The 14,193-nt window shown below is 46.2% G+C and overlaps 1 long non-coding RNA gene across 1 annotated transcript in view; it reads left to right on the forward strand.

Annotated features, from left to right (window-relative positions):
• The window catches only part of LOC108317976, a 36,702-nt gene extending 29,533 nt beyond the window's left edge, over positions 1–7,169 (forward strand). The window contains exons 3-4 of the long non-coding RNA XR_005195197.1: positions 2,940–3,073; positions 4,884–7,169. This is a non-coding gene — a long non-coding RNA (uncharacterized LOC108317976). The remainder of the gene's footprint in view (positions 1–2,939; positions 3,074–4,883) is intronic.
• Positions 7,170–14,193: the final 7,024 nt, after the last annotated feature.

Genomic DNA, 14,193 nt, shown 5'->3' on the forward strand with positions numbered 1-14,193 from the left:
AAAAAAAAAAAAAAAAAACAAAAAAAACTTTGAGATAAGAAGAGTTAGGTCTTAATCTTCCTTCCCCTCAAATCAGAGGAGACATCCTGCAGCACCCTTTTGATAAAAACCTCCCATTTATTTGCAGATTGGAATGGTAATCGAAAGACTTTTCATGATATTATTTATTCAGTCTTTGCATCAAGCATGCCACTTATTTAATCTGCACAAGCATCCTGCAAGAGAGACACTAGGATCCCTGTCTGAAGCCTGTTCTCTTCCGATGATACTTCCCTGCTGCCCCAGAACAAGCCCACTCTTCCCTCAGGGATAGGAGTGTCATGACTGAGTCCTCCCCACTCTCCACTCCCATCACTAGCCATCAACATCTAGGCCAGAGTTCCAGGCCCCTCTGCCTTGATGACAATGCTTGGGAATTTCTTCAGTTGGTCAATGACCTTCTTATACAGTTGTCCCTAGAACTGAACCTGGCGTTGAAAGGTACAGTTGGCTATCCTGGTTGTGTATTGCTAGGTTAGAAATTACCCCAAATTTAGTGGTGTAAAACAACCATTTATTATGTTTATAGATTCTATGGGTATGGAATTCAGATGGGGTACAGCAGGGAAGCTTTGTCTCTGCTCCACAGAATATGGGCCTCAGTTGGAAGTTTCGAAGTCTGAAGGTGACTCAACTTTTGTGGGCTGGCATCATCAGAAGGCTTGCTTACTCAGGCATCTAGTGAGTGGGGCTGGCTGTCAGCTGGGACTTAGCTGGGACTCTGGGCCAGAATATCTGTGTGTGGCCTGTCTAGAGAGCTTGGGCTTCCTCACAGTATGGCAGCCAGGTTCCCAGGAGAGAGTGACAGGTGAAAGCCACATTACCTCTTAGGATTTAGCTTTGCTGGTTGTGCAGCATGACATTTCTACATTTCACTTGCAAGTCCTGCCCAATTTCAAGAGCAGGGGTGTCAAGATTCTAGCAAGGGTGTCAAGATTCTAGGTGGCACTGGAGATACTAAGTAAACCTTTTAAGAAAATGTCATGTGGCTCATCTGCCTAACTCAGAGGAAGCTCTCCATGCAGGAGGGCCTGGGAGGCACTCAGGGTGCTAGAACATCATTCATTCAGTCAGCACAAGTGATCAGAGTCTCCTATGTGCCAGCTGCTATCCCCTCATGCCTCTGGTGGTTCACAGCTGCACTGCCTTTCAGCCCCAACCCCACTCAGGTTCCCCCATTGAGGCCTGCCAGATTTGATCAAGATGAGAGAACTTTGGGCTCAATTCTCTCCAGCCTCCTGAGAAAGCTTCTCCCTCTAGGGGCTGCTTTTGAATGGAAGGTTTATACTCCCATTTCTCAAAGGTGTAGGCATGTCGAACAGTTTCTGTTTATTGAAGAATAAAACAATAAGTTATTTTTTATTTATATATAGCTCTTGTTTTTTTCCCAAGGGATAAAACAGGGTTCCTCAATTGGAAAGAGGTTCCTGCCCTTCAGTAGGACTTAGAAATGGGGGAATCCCTGTGTGAATTAAGTCACTGTGGTATAGAGAAAGAAGTTGGGGAGCTCCTCTAACGCTTTCTTTAGCACAGGAGCATGGCTTGTACAGCTAGTTCACTGGCTATTAGACTGGAAAGCGTACTGAGTGGGTCAAGACAAGTGGAGGTATAGCTAGCATAATAATCACAATAGGGCTAGGCACTGTAGCTCACACCTGTAATCCCAACACTGTGGAAGACAGAGCTTCGAGGACTGCCTGAGCCCAGGAGTTCAAGATTAGCTTAGGAAACATAGTGAGGCTCTATATTTACAAAAAGAACCCGAAATAACAAAATCAGCTGGGCATGGTGGTGCACGCCTGTCATCCCAGCTACTTAGGAGGTTGAGGTGGGAGGATTGTTTGAGCCAGGGAGGTTGGGGCTGCAGTGAGCCAAGTTGGCATCACTGCATTCCAGCCTGGGCAACAGAGCAAGACCCTGTCTCAAAAAGAAAGAAAATAAATAATCACAATAATAACCAATATATATCATATTCTGGGCTCCGAGCATTTTATACAACATTATAAAAATGATATTAGTACCTTTCACCACAATTGTTAGCAGATTAAGTGGAACGAATGAGGAAAGTAATTTCTCTAAGGCCCAGAGTCATTAAGTAATTGCCCAAGAGCACACAGATAAGACGTGGTAGAATTGGGATTTGAATCCAGGCCCATAGCCCAGAGCCTGACCTCTTAACATTGGGTCCTGATATGCAGCTAGCAGGCCTAAGAGCTTAAAGGGAGGGGTGAGAATAGGAATACAGCAGGCGAGGCACACAGACTCTGGGTGTTGGGTCTCTCTTGGTTAGACACCAAAGACTCATTTTGCAGCCTGAGTCTTCTCATCTGGAAATGGGGATAACATCTACCCTAGTGAGTTATATAAGGCACTAGCACAGCACTCCAGACCCAGTGGGTGCTCAGTGCACTATTAGGGAGTCCCTTTCCTTTTCTCCCTTGGGCTGCTCTATGGAGAGAACTTTCCTGCCCAGGGAACAGGGAGATTGGCCAGGATGACTTCGTTATCTGTGGCAACTGTTAGGGAACCCTGGTTCCCTAAGCTTCTGCTGGATGTCAGCATTCCAGTCCCTCTCCACTGTGCTTTTCATTGGCAGAACTTTAAATGATTTTATAAAAACTGCAAATGTACAAGGTAATTGAGTCTTTTGTTTTATTACCCTGAGCTGCCTGGACCTTGTCCGGCTTCCTCCTCACTCACTGAGCCGCCGGAATAAAGTTGGAAGTGTTTGTGCTGGTAATATATAGGACTTAATTAACCTGGCCTTTTATAGCATTTCCAATGGAGGGTTGGAACGAACTTCGAGGCAGCTTGAGAAAGGGAAAGGGGGGGCCTGGGGTGAGAGTGTGTATGTACATACAACACTTGATGTTGGTTTTTTCTTCTGTTCTTTTCTCCAGTACTTTAATCAGCATTTAATGACCCAGTCGAAAATTCATCGTTTGGACCCAAGCACTGGTGGGAATGCAGGAGGAGAGGCCTGCCTGCCTGCCTTGCTCCCTCCCTCCTGAGCCCTACAGCAGGCCATGGAGTGGTGAGTGAGTTTTTACTGTGCCAGCCACATTCCCAGAAACTTCCAGCAGAGGTTAACCCTGCTCCTCTCAGGTAGGAGACAATGAATGGACATTAACAAATGGACTCCCTGTGTTGGCTAATGCCACTCCCTACTCAAATGCAGACCAACCTAGGATTCATGTCCAATGGCTCATGTCCTAATTCCCGGGCCCTAAGGCTGTGTTAATGTGCTATCCTGCCTGCCCCTTCTTCCCTCCCCTCCCAACACGAAGCCATGCCTGAACTGGACACCCTTCCACACCAGCCCAGGAAAAAGTAATTCAACTCCAGTCCACCCTGGGTGCAGCAGTCCTTCTGCCAAGATGTCTTCATGCTGTATAGCTATTATTTTCGGGAGGATTCCAAGTGAGGGCAGTCAGGGTAAGTGCCTCTCACCAGCTGCCTGCTCAGACCATTGCTCCACATACCCTAGCTCATAAATCCTGCCCCAACACTGCTGAGTGGTTACATCATCCCCAAACCTCATGCAACAATTCGATTTGGAAATAAAAAGGCAGGTGTTAATTGACTCACTCCTTCTGCCCCTTTGTGGTGCCCTGACCCTCGATAGCTTTTAACCTTGCAGTTAATAAAAGTTTTGGGCCCAGCCCTAGCACAGTTCCTCATTCATTCTTTCATAATGTCAGCAGATTCTTCCTGAGTGAGTATAATGCACAAGTCATTGGCCAGAGCCTTAGGGAAGAGCGTTAGGTGGCTAAAGATGAGCAAGAAGCATTTCAAGCATTTCATGCCTTAGGAAAGCCTACAGAGGATGCTCACAAATAACACAGATTTGGGCAGCAGTGCTGTAGGGTTCCAGAGAAGGCCTGGGGCAGCCAGAGTTTTAGAAGCATCTCCAGCTCTTGAGTTTGTCTGTTCAGCATCCATCCCTCCTCCAAGAGCACCCAGATTCTCCTTTGGAGAACCCACATCTCTCATTAAATCTATGTGGTTCCAAGTGGGGTTCAATGTCTGGGGTCCCCAGGAGTCAGCCCAAGAGTAGAGCTGGCCATTCAGGGCAGGTTAGCCCCCAGCCACAGTGATCAGTTCAGCCATGGGCATGAGACTTGGGCTGGGCCAGTGAAAGCTATTGATGCAGCTCCTGGGAAGGACGAGCTCTCTTCTTCCACTGGAACTGGCCAGAAGTAAGCCTGGAGCTGCTAGCAACCATCCTGCCCTCACTCGGGAGAGGCTTCAAGAACCTGAGAATGAAACCCATCACTTCATTTGCCCCCGAGGGACAGCCTCTAACTTCAGGCCCCTACTGTCTCCTACCCCACAATGAGAAGCTCTTGGTTTTTAGGTGTGTTTATTACCCAGGCCCAAGAAACTCTCTGTCTCCCTTCAACTAGTCTGTGCCCAAGCAGAATATGAAGGAAAGCAGAGCTGAGAAATGAAAAGGAAAAGATGGTTAAAGATGTTGGGTAGCTGGATCCGCCCCTGCCGAAGGTTTCTTAACCTGAACTTTCACTCCTCAACTCAAGGGTGGGCTAAGGAAACATGTTTTTTTCTGTTGTTGTTGTTGTTATTTTTCACTTTCCTGCTTGTGATAGAGTTAGTGAAGTTCAGGGTCGGGGGTCGACAGTGCATCATTTGGAGGTCCCTTGTTTTTAAGGTTTGCACTTGTGTGACTCTGAAAGTGAGTGCCTTCTTAAATTTTGTACCCTAGGTGTCTCTCTCTTTTCCCTATTCCTGGCCCTGGTTAGGTTACTGGAGGTCCACCCCTGTCTGTCCCTGAACCCAGCCTGAAGAATTCAGAGTTAATCGCTATTGTCTTTCTTCCCCCACAGGTAGGCTTGGCCCATTCTCTAGACCTTGGAAGATAATGTTCCATAGAGGCTTGTTCTGAGGCTTTACCAGGACAAACCAGAGAAGAACCAAGCAATGTAACTCATCCCAGCCTAACTATCCTTCAAGGGCAATCAACCTACAGCATCCAAGCACAGAGAAATCAAATCCATGGAGAATCTTTCAGTTAGGCTCAGAATTTATTTGGGACACTGGATTCACTGTTCTCAAGATCTTAGTTGTGTTCATCCATGATTTGACCTACTTTAGAGTGAGAAGATAGTCTTCCTGGGCTCAGACTAGTTGAAGGTAAGGAGACAGGCCACTGGGTGTGGGGAGACCTCTCGTGGGATAATACACACACAAAACCAAGAGCTGCTCACTGTGGTGCAGGAGACAGCAGGGGCCTGAAGCCAGAGGTTCTCTCTGTGTCCTTGAATACACTTTACTCCTCTGACCCCTTACTGTGATTTGGAGAGAGACAGTATAGGATGGGCTCTGCAGGCAGGGAGGTCTGGTTATAGTCCCAGCTCTTCCTAAATTGGGTAAGACTCATTCTGAGACTTAGTTTCCTCTATCATCTCTCAATAGAACCATAAAGGTACTTTCTTCTTAGTATTGTTTTAAAATTCAGTAAAATAATAAAAGCTTAGCACAGGGTCTGATATAAATTTTCAATGAATTATTGTTGTCAATATTGTTCTAGAAAACAAGAGAGCATATTAGAAGATCAAAAGTACTGCCAACCACTGAAGTGCCAATTCTAGATCCAGTCTCAGCCTTTTGAGAACTGATATCGTTGTTTTCAAGCCATTCAAAAACCAATGTGAATTGAAGACCTAGTATGAGCCCTCTGGGGGAAGAGCCAAGTCCTGCATTTTTTATCTTAAGGGGTCTTCAGTTACTCTCGCCCACAACAGTATCTCCATTAGGATTCCTCTCTGATAGTGTTCATTTCTTTTTTCTCGATGGATGCCTTAAAAAAAAAATCCTTGAAGAAAACCTGTACTCCTCAAATATACCACTCAGGAAACCTGTTCTCCTCAATGGTCACTCAGGTGACCATTAAATCATTTACATGTTAATTGCTTTTCAGATATGTGTCTTTTTCCCTAGTTACATAATGAGAACCTTGAAGGCAGGGACAGATCTTAGACTTCCTGATGCCCCCATACATCTAGGTACAGAGTAGGTCCCTGGACATCCGTATAAGGCCCATGAGCCTGATAGCTGCCCAGGTGGGTACTGTGTGCCTGGGCCTGGGAAGGACAAAAGAAAGGGCACTAAAGGGGTTCCTGGGAATGAAGAGGCCCTCTGACTTTAGAAGGGAGCCCATACACTTTTTGGACTGGAACAATCAGAAAGTTCTTTCTGGAGCAGCAGCAGCCAGAAAGACCTGGGGCACTGGGTGGACCAAAGCCCTTCCCAAGGCTGCAGTGGCCCCAGCCAGTTAGCCCAGCCTCCCTACCAGCCCCAGGGTTGCAACTGAACAGTGCTGGCCTCTTAATAAAAACAGCACCAAAGCAAAGCCCTAACTTCACTGGAGAAATAGCCCTGCGCCCTTCCATCCATTAACATTTTGCACCTTAATGCGGCCATATTTTTGGAAAGCCAATTCATATTGGCTGAGTAGCTTATTGGTATGCAGCTCTGGTTAGGGGTGGGGGATCCTGGGAGGGGGGCACTCTGCAAAGGGGATGTAATTAAGCCTCAGAATGGTCGATATATACCCCAAAAGGGGGGGCGGTACTTGGGGGACCTAGAGCAAGACTGATGGGCTTGTCCAAAAGGTTTGTGTGTATGAAGGCTTGACCGTTTCTGGGAAGTCCCACCGTGACTGCCACCCTTGCTCACCCCTGGCCCCCACCAGAGCAGGGCCACCCACTCACCCTTTGGGTGTCTAACTTCGAATTTCCCAAGCAGACCCTATCGGGCAGCTCTTCTAAAATAAAATACATCATCATTTGCTCCATTAGAAAATAAATGTATGGCTATATTATGGGATTTGCATTCCATTACCTTGGTTTGCATGCCATAAAACATTTATTACACCCTTGGGCTAAAGTCTTAATAATGACTGGGTGTGAGGCACTAATGTGGTGCTGGTCTTGCTCAGGAACCAGAGATTAATGCCTTTTGATGTCACTCAGCTAATAGTTGTGCTCACCAATTTGTCCCATCAGAAGACATTAGAGTCAGGCCCTGTGCAAGGGTGGGGGAACCACGGCTCAGCTTCAGCTGGGAATCGAGGCTCTCTGTTCAAAACTGCCGGAATGAAATCTCAGAGTTCCCCCTCTTCAATCCCCCATCTACTTCTACCCCCACCCCAGCCTTGGCCAAGTCCCCACCCCTGGATGTGAAAACTACAAAAAGAGGTTTAAATGTCTGCCCTCCTGTCAGACAGCAGCGGAGGTGGCAGCAGTCATGGGTGGGCATGGATGTGTGTGTACGTGCATACATACACCACACACACACACACTCCTCCCTTCCCTGTTAAGGAATTGCTTCGCCAGGCCTGCCTCATTCAGCTACGGAAGCCCAGCAGCTCAGTAGAGGAGGCTCCAGTCCAACTTGACTCCGCAGCTAGACCTAGTCACAGCCCCCAGCCCAGGAGACAGGCCCAGGATGGCGCTGAGCAGACCCTTTGGGGCTGTATTGTGGGTCTTTCATGTCATCAGATGACTTGGTTGGAGCAGCCCTGTGGCCAGGCCTTGGGAAATGTCCTCTTGTGGGTTGCTATGATTCTCTGTAGGGTCCTGGTGCATTCTTCTCAGAGACTAGAGATCTCCCCACTTCTTTTGCTCAAAGCCATGGCCGGGAAGTGGCCAGTTACTTAACCCTTCTGTCTCTGTTTCTCCACGTGGAAGTGCTGGCATTTAGTGTATATGTGTGTGATGTGTGTCCATGAGCCAGGGGTGCTGTCTGGATCCTGCAAATGTGTAGGACAGTTTCGCCCAGTGAATAATTCTCCCACATTCCATACAACTTTTGAAGTGCCCACCCACTACTCCACTTCCGTGATGCAGTAAATGGCTGTGTACTCCACTTCCGTGATGCAGTAAATGGCTGTGCAATGCACAATCTATACAACCATCAGAGAGGTCCTAGGTTTGACAGTCATCCCAGTGGAAAAACCTGTTTACAGTGACCAGAGCTCTAAATCTTACTGTTTTACATATAAGCATGGAGTATTTTTGCATGGCTCTAATGCACACTGGATTTTCTAGGACTGAAACTCTTGTGGCAATTGAGAAGGAAATTGTCCTCTGTTCTGCACAGATCCTTACCAAGCATTGTGCACCATTTCAGAAACCACCATTCATGCAGCCATGCTGTGGCCCTTAAGTCAACAGGACACTGCCCTGTGGCAGGCGGCAGTGACAGCAGTTCCACTATGTGGTTTTGTCTTTAGGTGCAAGCATTCTACGTTTTTAAATTATTCCTGAGCATTTACATATTGAAATATATATTTAATTATAACTTACTTTCCTTTGATTTCTCCTTTATCTTACAGCTGGGTCAATATATTGATTTTTAAAAAAATTCCGTGGATAGGTTTCTTATGTTATCTCTGCTTTCCATTCTGAGATAGTAAATGGGGTGTGACAAACCTGGTAATAAAAGAAAGCTGTGGGTCTGATGGGCTGGGTGCTGAAGCCAGAGAATTCTAGCCTCAACATCTCTAGGAAGCCTTTTCTGACCACTTTTACCCCACGTTCCCACCCAAAGCCTGCTTTCCTTCCTCCCTGAAATGAAGTGCTTTATAATGCCTACTTTCTCTTTTTTTTTTCCTTGATCATCCCAGGGACAATCGTGTCAACTGTGCCCCAAGAAACATGAAAGCTCACCAAGGACAGCTTTGAAGTGGTCACTGTTCATGGCCCTGACTGGGCCCTGGAGTAAAGGACACCAGCTTGGCGTGCTGACCTGAAATACATGAATCTGGCAGTGATAGGGCCCCCTGGGAGCAGAAACCAGAGACAGGCACCCACAGCAAAGGAATGCAAAGTCCAGAAAGCCCCATCAGTCAGCCTGAGAGGGCTGGGGCAAAATAGAGGGCCTCAAGACTCCAGAAGAGGCGTTTCATAAGTCTCATCAAATTAAAGACTAATTAGAAAAAAAATTTATGGGAAATCATTGAAAAACAAGTAAGCCATCCAAAGCCTGAGGTTGTTTAAAAACAGTTTATTGGAAGTCCAAAGACCAGACAAGTTGAGGAATGAAGAAAACATCTTATGTGGTGAGATGGTGATTTTAAAGCGACTTCTGTGGCAAAAAGGCATCCTTTGCAAATGGGAAGATTGGCCAAGCTCAGAGAACAGGGTTTAGGTAAGTTAATGGATGATAGCACCATAAAAGGTTATTAAGGGGAACCTGGCTGTGCTTAGGAGCTGCACTTGTGATATCTGGGGGATGACTGCACATTCCCAAGGCAGAATCCTTGTGTCCTAACCTGAGACAGACAATGGGCCCAGAACCCAGAAAGAAGGAGGCACTACTGGGTCTCTGGTTATTTCTATAGGTCCTCCATATGGATGTGATAGTCCACTTCAATTTTTCTTTTTTTTGAGGCGGAGTCTTGCTCTGTCACCAGACTGGAGTGCAGTGGTGCGATCTCGGCTCACTGCAACCTCCACCTCCAGGTTCAAGCGATTCCCCTGCCTCAGCCTCCCGAGTAGCTGGTACTACAGGCATGTCCCACCACGCCTGGCTAATTTTTTTTTGTTTTAGTAGAGATGGGGTTTCACCATATTGGCCAGGATTGTCTTGATCTCCTGACCTTGTGATCCATCCTGCTTCGCCTCCCAAAGTGCTGGGATTATAGGCATGAGCCACCACACCTGGCCTCAATTTTTCAAAGAAAGAAAAAGGAAAAATGCTCAGACTCATGTTGCATTTTTGGAAAGTCGATTTTTAAATGTGTCTGTATTTCAGGTTAGAAGAGTTATGAAAGAAAACGCAGGAGAAACGTAGCGGATAGCCTTCGTCACTGGGTTCCAGACACTGCTTGAGTTCATGTCCTAGCCCCACCACTACATAGCTGGGTGACCTTAAGCAAGTTCCTTAACCTCTCTGTGCTTCAGTTTTCTCCCCTCTGGCATGGGGTAATATTACTTTGCTGGCTTATGAAAATGAAATGAGTTAATATGGTAGATGCTTAGAATAGTGCATGGCCTATGGTGAGTGCTCAATAAGTGTCTGCTTAGGTTGTTGTTACTCTCAAGAAAAGGGCCAAGTTGCATTAGTTCCCACTCCCTTCCTGCTGATTAACCAATGAAGGGTGGCTTTGGGAACATAAGAGTGGAGTCAGGACAGGCATATGTGCCTCTTACTTTTCTGGAGGAGCCCCAGTGAGGAGGTCAAGTGCCCTGGTCCTGGTTCTAAATCCACTGTTTAGAGTAGCAAGTCTATTTGAAGTAGAGATTACCCCTTTGGCTGCAAAGATTCAGCTAGGTAGGGGACAAGGAGTGACTGTGTCACTATAAAGTTATCTACATGGGTAATCTGTGCCTCCCAAAACATTTTGATTAGAGAACATTGTGCTTAGGAGGGATGCTCCCTGTAGGCCATGGGAGCACATTGGTTTGAGCTCTTTTGTATATACCATTGCTTGAGAACAGCTGTGGGCTATATCCTATTGGGGATTCTGAATCCACATCTGGATGTCCGGGAAAGGGTGCCAAGATCAAACAGTTAGTGATGCAGGCTAAGAACACAGGATACAGAAGTGTCAGCACTGGCTGGAGAGTAAAAAACCCTGTCTGCCCATAATAGCCTGGCCAGAGGTAGCCTGTGTTCCTAGATGTGGCATCCACATCCCGAGCAATGGTAAGGCAGGATGGTGATTGCTTGCTACCAAAAGGCAGGCAACATGACTTCTCAGCTCTCCTCCACCAGGCCTGGGGGCCATGGGAGCTTCACCCCACTTAACCTCTCTGCCTCTGTGTCCCCACATGTAAGTGCCTCAGAGGGACATCCAAGGGGTACTGGGGAAATTGCAGGATGTTTGAACTGTACGAGGTCCTGGAGGTTGTACACACACAGTGCCCCAAGGCCTTTGCCCTTACCATGTCTGTGCTCTGAGCCTGATTCCAGCCACCAGCATCTGCAGTTCTTTGCCTGAGCTTTCTCTAGCCACTGGTGTGCCTTTACAAGGCAGGTTGGAAGCAGTCCTTGACCAGTGACCAACAGGATTGTTGTGTAAATATCCTAGCTCCTTCATCCCATGGATGAGATAACTCTGAGCTGTATGTTCTACAATGTCTCCCAAAGTTTCCCAATGGGAGAGAGGTCCAGGTCCCTTTACTGCTAGCTTGCTTAATAATGTACCTCTTTCTGGCTCCTCTCCTTTCCTGATTCACTTCTTCACTCCTGGGGTCACCTCCCAAATCCTTATCTCAGAATCTGCTTCTGCCAAACTAAGGCAGAGTTAGCTGGCTGCACCACTTTGCAATATGAAGCACAACACACTTGCCCACCAGAAAGGTCCTATATGTATCTACCTGGCTACGTATCCACCTAGCAAGGCCTACGCACAGCCCAGAAAGAATCAGAACATTTGCATCTTTAGGAAGAAGTTTCCTCCCCCAGCTCAGGAAATTGTACCTCTACCCACCACCCAGAAAATCTTGTAACCTGTGATGAGATCTCCCTCTCTGTTTCTCTCTCAGCAGCCGTCTGTTCCTAACAACCCCACCCACGCACCGGAGCTTCTCTGACTTGATATTGCAGGATGCTGTCACTTGAAATTAATTGCAACTAATTAAAAATGATCCGGTTAGGACAATTGCACAATGGCGCTCCGGAGACTGCTTCATTCCCAGAGGTTTGGTGGCGTTTGCGGCTGCTGCAACACTGGTCTGCTGGACGGGGCCATACATCATTGTGTCATTTTACATTGTTATTTCTCTGAAAGCAGCAATTTAAAAGAGTCTCAGATGAACCTTGAGCAACTTCGTGCTAAAAAGAAAAATGTTACTGTCCAAGATCTGTAAAATATAACATATAGGCTCAAAGAAGCCTCTTGACATGAAAAGCGGCCCTAAGTTTGTGCCGCGATTTGCATATAATATATAATGTTGTAGTAAAAGGACCCACAAAGCAGAAGGCAGCTGCGGAGCATCGATCCTCATCCCCTTTGTTCAAACTGGGTCACCTACTGTCCCTGGTTATTATTTTATCACAGCCATTCCTCATGTAAGGTGACAGGACAGCATCTAACCTACTGGGTTCCGGGGACTGACATACCTCCCCCTTATTTAGTAGAAGACCCAAGGGTCCTTCTTGGCTCTGATTCTGAAAGCATTGCAGGTCCTACTTCGTCCTGCCATTTTCCAAGCCGATCCCAGGAGCAGTAGTCCTGTTAGGAAGAGGCATTTATTGGACTTGGGGAAGGCCCAGTAAACCTCGAGTTAGGGCATTGAACCTCGATAAGCATACAGAATGCCCCCATACCTCACTAGGAGGGAGTTCAGGCAGTTCAAATGAATTCCGGCCCTAAGTTCTTGAGCTACAAATCATTCTTCTTAGGCTACCTGCTGCCCCGTCTAGCTGTGTGGTCTCCATGGTGCCCCTCAAACCTCTGCACATCAACAGGACAGGAGAGAAGCAGGCATTTGAGCAGAAAGGGGTATGTCCCAAAAGCATCTTCCAGGCCGGGCGCGGTGGGATTACATGCCTGTAATCCCAGCACTTTGGGAGGCCGAGGCGGGTGGATCACGAGGTCAAGAGATTGAGACCATCCTGGTCAACATGGTGAAACCCCGTCTCTACTAAAAATACAAAAAATTAGCTGGGCATGGTGGCACGTGCTTGTAATCCCAGCTACTCAGGAGGCTGAGGCAGGAGAATTGCCTGAACCCAGGAGACGGAGGTTGCGGTGAGCCGAGATCGCACCATTGCACTCCAGCCTGGGTAACAAGAGCGAAACTCTGTCTCAAAAATTAAAAAAAAAAGCATCTTCCAAAATTATTCTTCTAATCCCCTGGCTCATTCTGCAACTTTAAAAAATGAGCTGATTTTCAAGGGTACCAATAAGAATAACAAATCTCTGCAAAATAGAAAGGTTCAAAAATAAAAAATCAATATCTTTAAAATGAAAGGTCCAGGAAAAGAAAGGGCTAGACAGAAGAGATGAAAGGAGAAAGAATAGTAAAGAGATATGCAGATAAATCTTATGTAATTACCAAAATTTGACTCTGGACTTCCTGGAGGCCAAAGCAAAGAAGGAAAATAAGACATATGATTAATTACAAATGTTACACATTTTTAAAGAAAAAGCAGACCAGCTCCTTAACAGAATCAATGTTCTTTTGCATTGACCTCATGTGGGTCATGTACCTGACATCGCCCTCCACACACCCTCATACTTCAGGCAGGGGTGAGGCTCGTGGAGATCCCTGCATTGGACATGGATGACCTGGCAAGCCAACTCTCTTGGAAATCCAGGAGATTTGCATCAAATATATGGTTCACTAATGGATGGTTTCATTCAGGGGTGAGATTTTAATACTGGAAAAGTGCAAGGACTAACTCCAACCTGACTTCCAAATTAATTTCCATACAAAGTGTTTCTTCCAGCTCTGCTTTTATTGGAAGCTGAGCAGTAGACAGTTTGAGGTTATAGTTTCAAAGACTAGAATGCAGGTATTCAATATGCCTGAGAATTGGATTTAGATACATCAATTACAGCACATCTGTACAGTGGGATACTATGCAAACATCAGTAGGAACAAGGGAGACTTCACATGCTGTTAGGAAAGGTTGAGATACATTAGGTGGGAAAAAAAGCAAGTTGCAAAACAGTGGGTATATTATTATCCCACTTGTATCAAAAATTAATAATAAAGCATGTGGGTATAGAAAATTTCTAGAAGGATACACAAAAATTGGTGTTTAACTTTGGATGAGAATTTTACAGCTTACCCAAGCCCTCCTTACTATAATTATGTATTGCTTTTTGATATAGTTTGGCTCTGTGTCTCTACCCAAATCTCACCTTGAATTGTAATAATCTCCACAGGTTAAGGGTGTGACCAGGTGGAGATAATTGAATCATAGGGGCAGTTTCCCCCATGCTGTTCTCGTGATAGTGAGTGAGTTCTCATGAGATCTGATGGTTTTATAAGGGGCTTCCCCCTTCAGTGGACTCTCATACTTCTCCTTCCTGCCATCATGTGAAGAAGGATGTGTTTGCTTCCCCTTGTGCCATGATTGTAAGTTTCTTGAGTCCTCCCTGGCCATGTGGAAATGTGAGTCAATTAAACCTCTTTCCTTTACAAATTACCCAGTCTCAGGCAGTTCTTTATAGTA

Source organism: Cebus imitator, unplaced genomic scaffold (assembly GCF_001604975.1).
Source record: "Cebus imitator isolate Cc_AM_T3 unplaced genomic scaffold, Cebus_imitator-1.0 Scaffold11, whole genome shotgun sequence".
Taxonomy (NCBI): Eukaryota; Metazoa; Chordata; class Mammalia; order Primates; family Cebidae; genus Cebus; species Cebus imitator.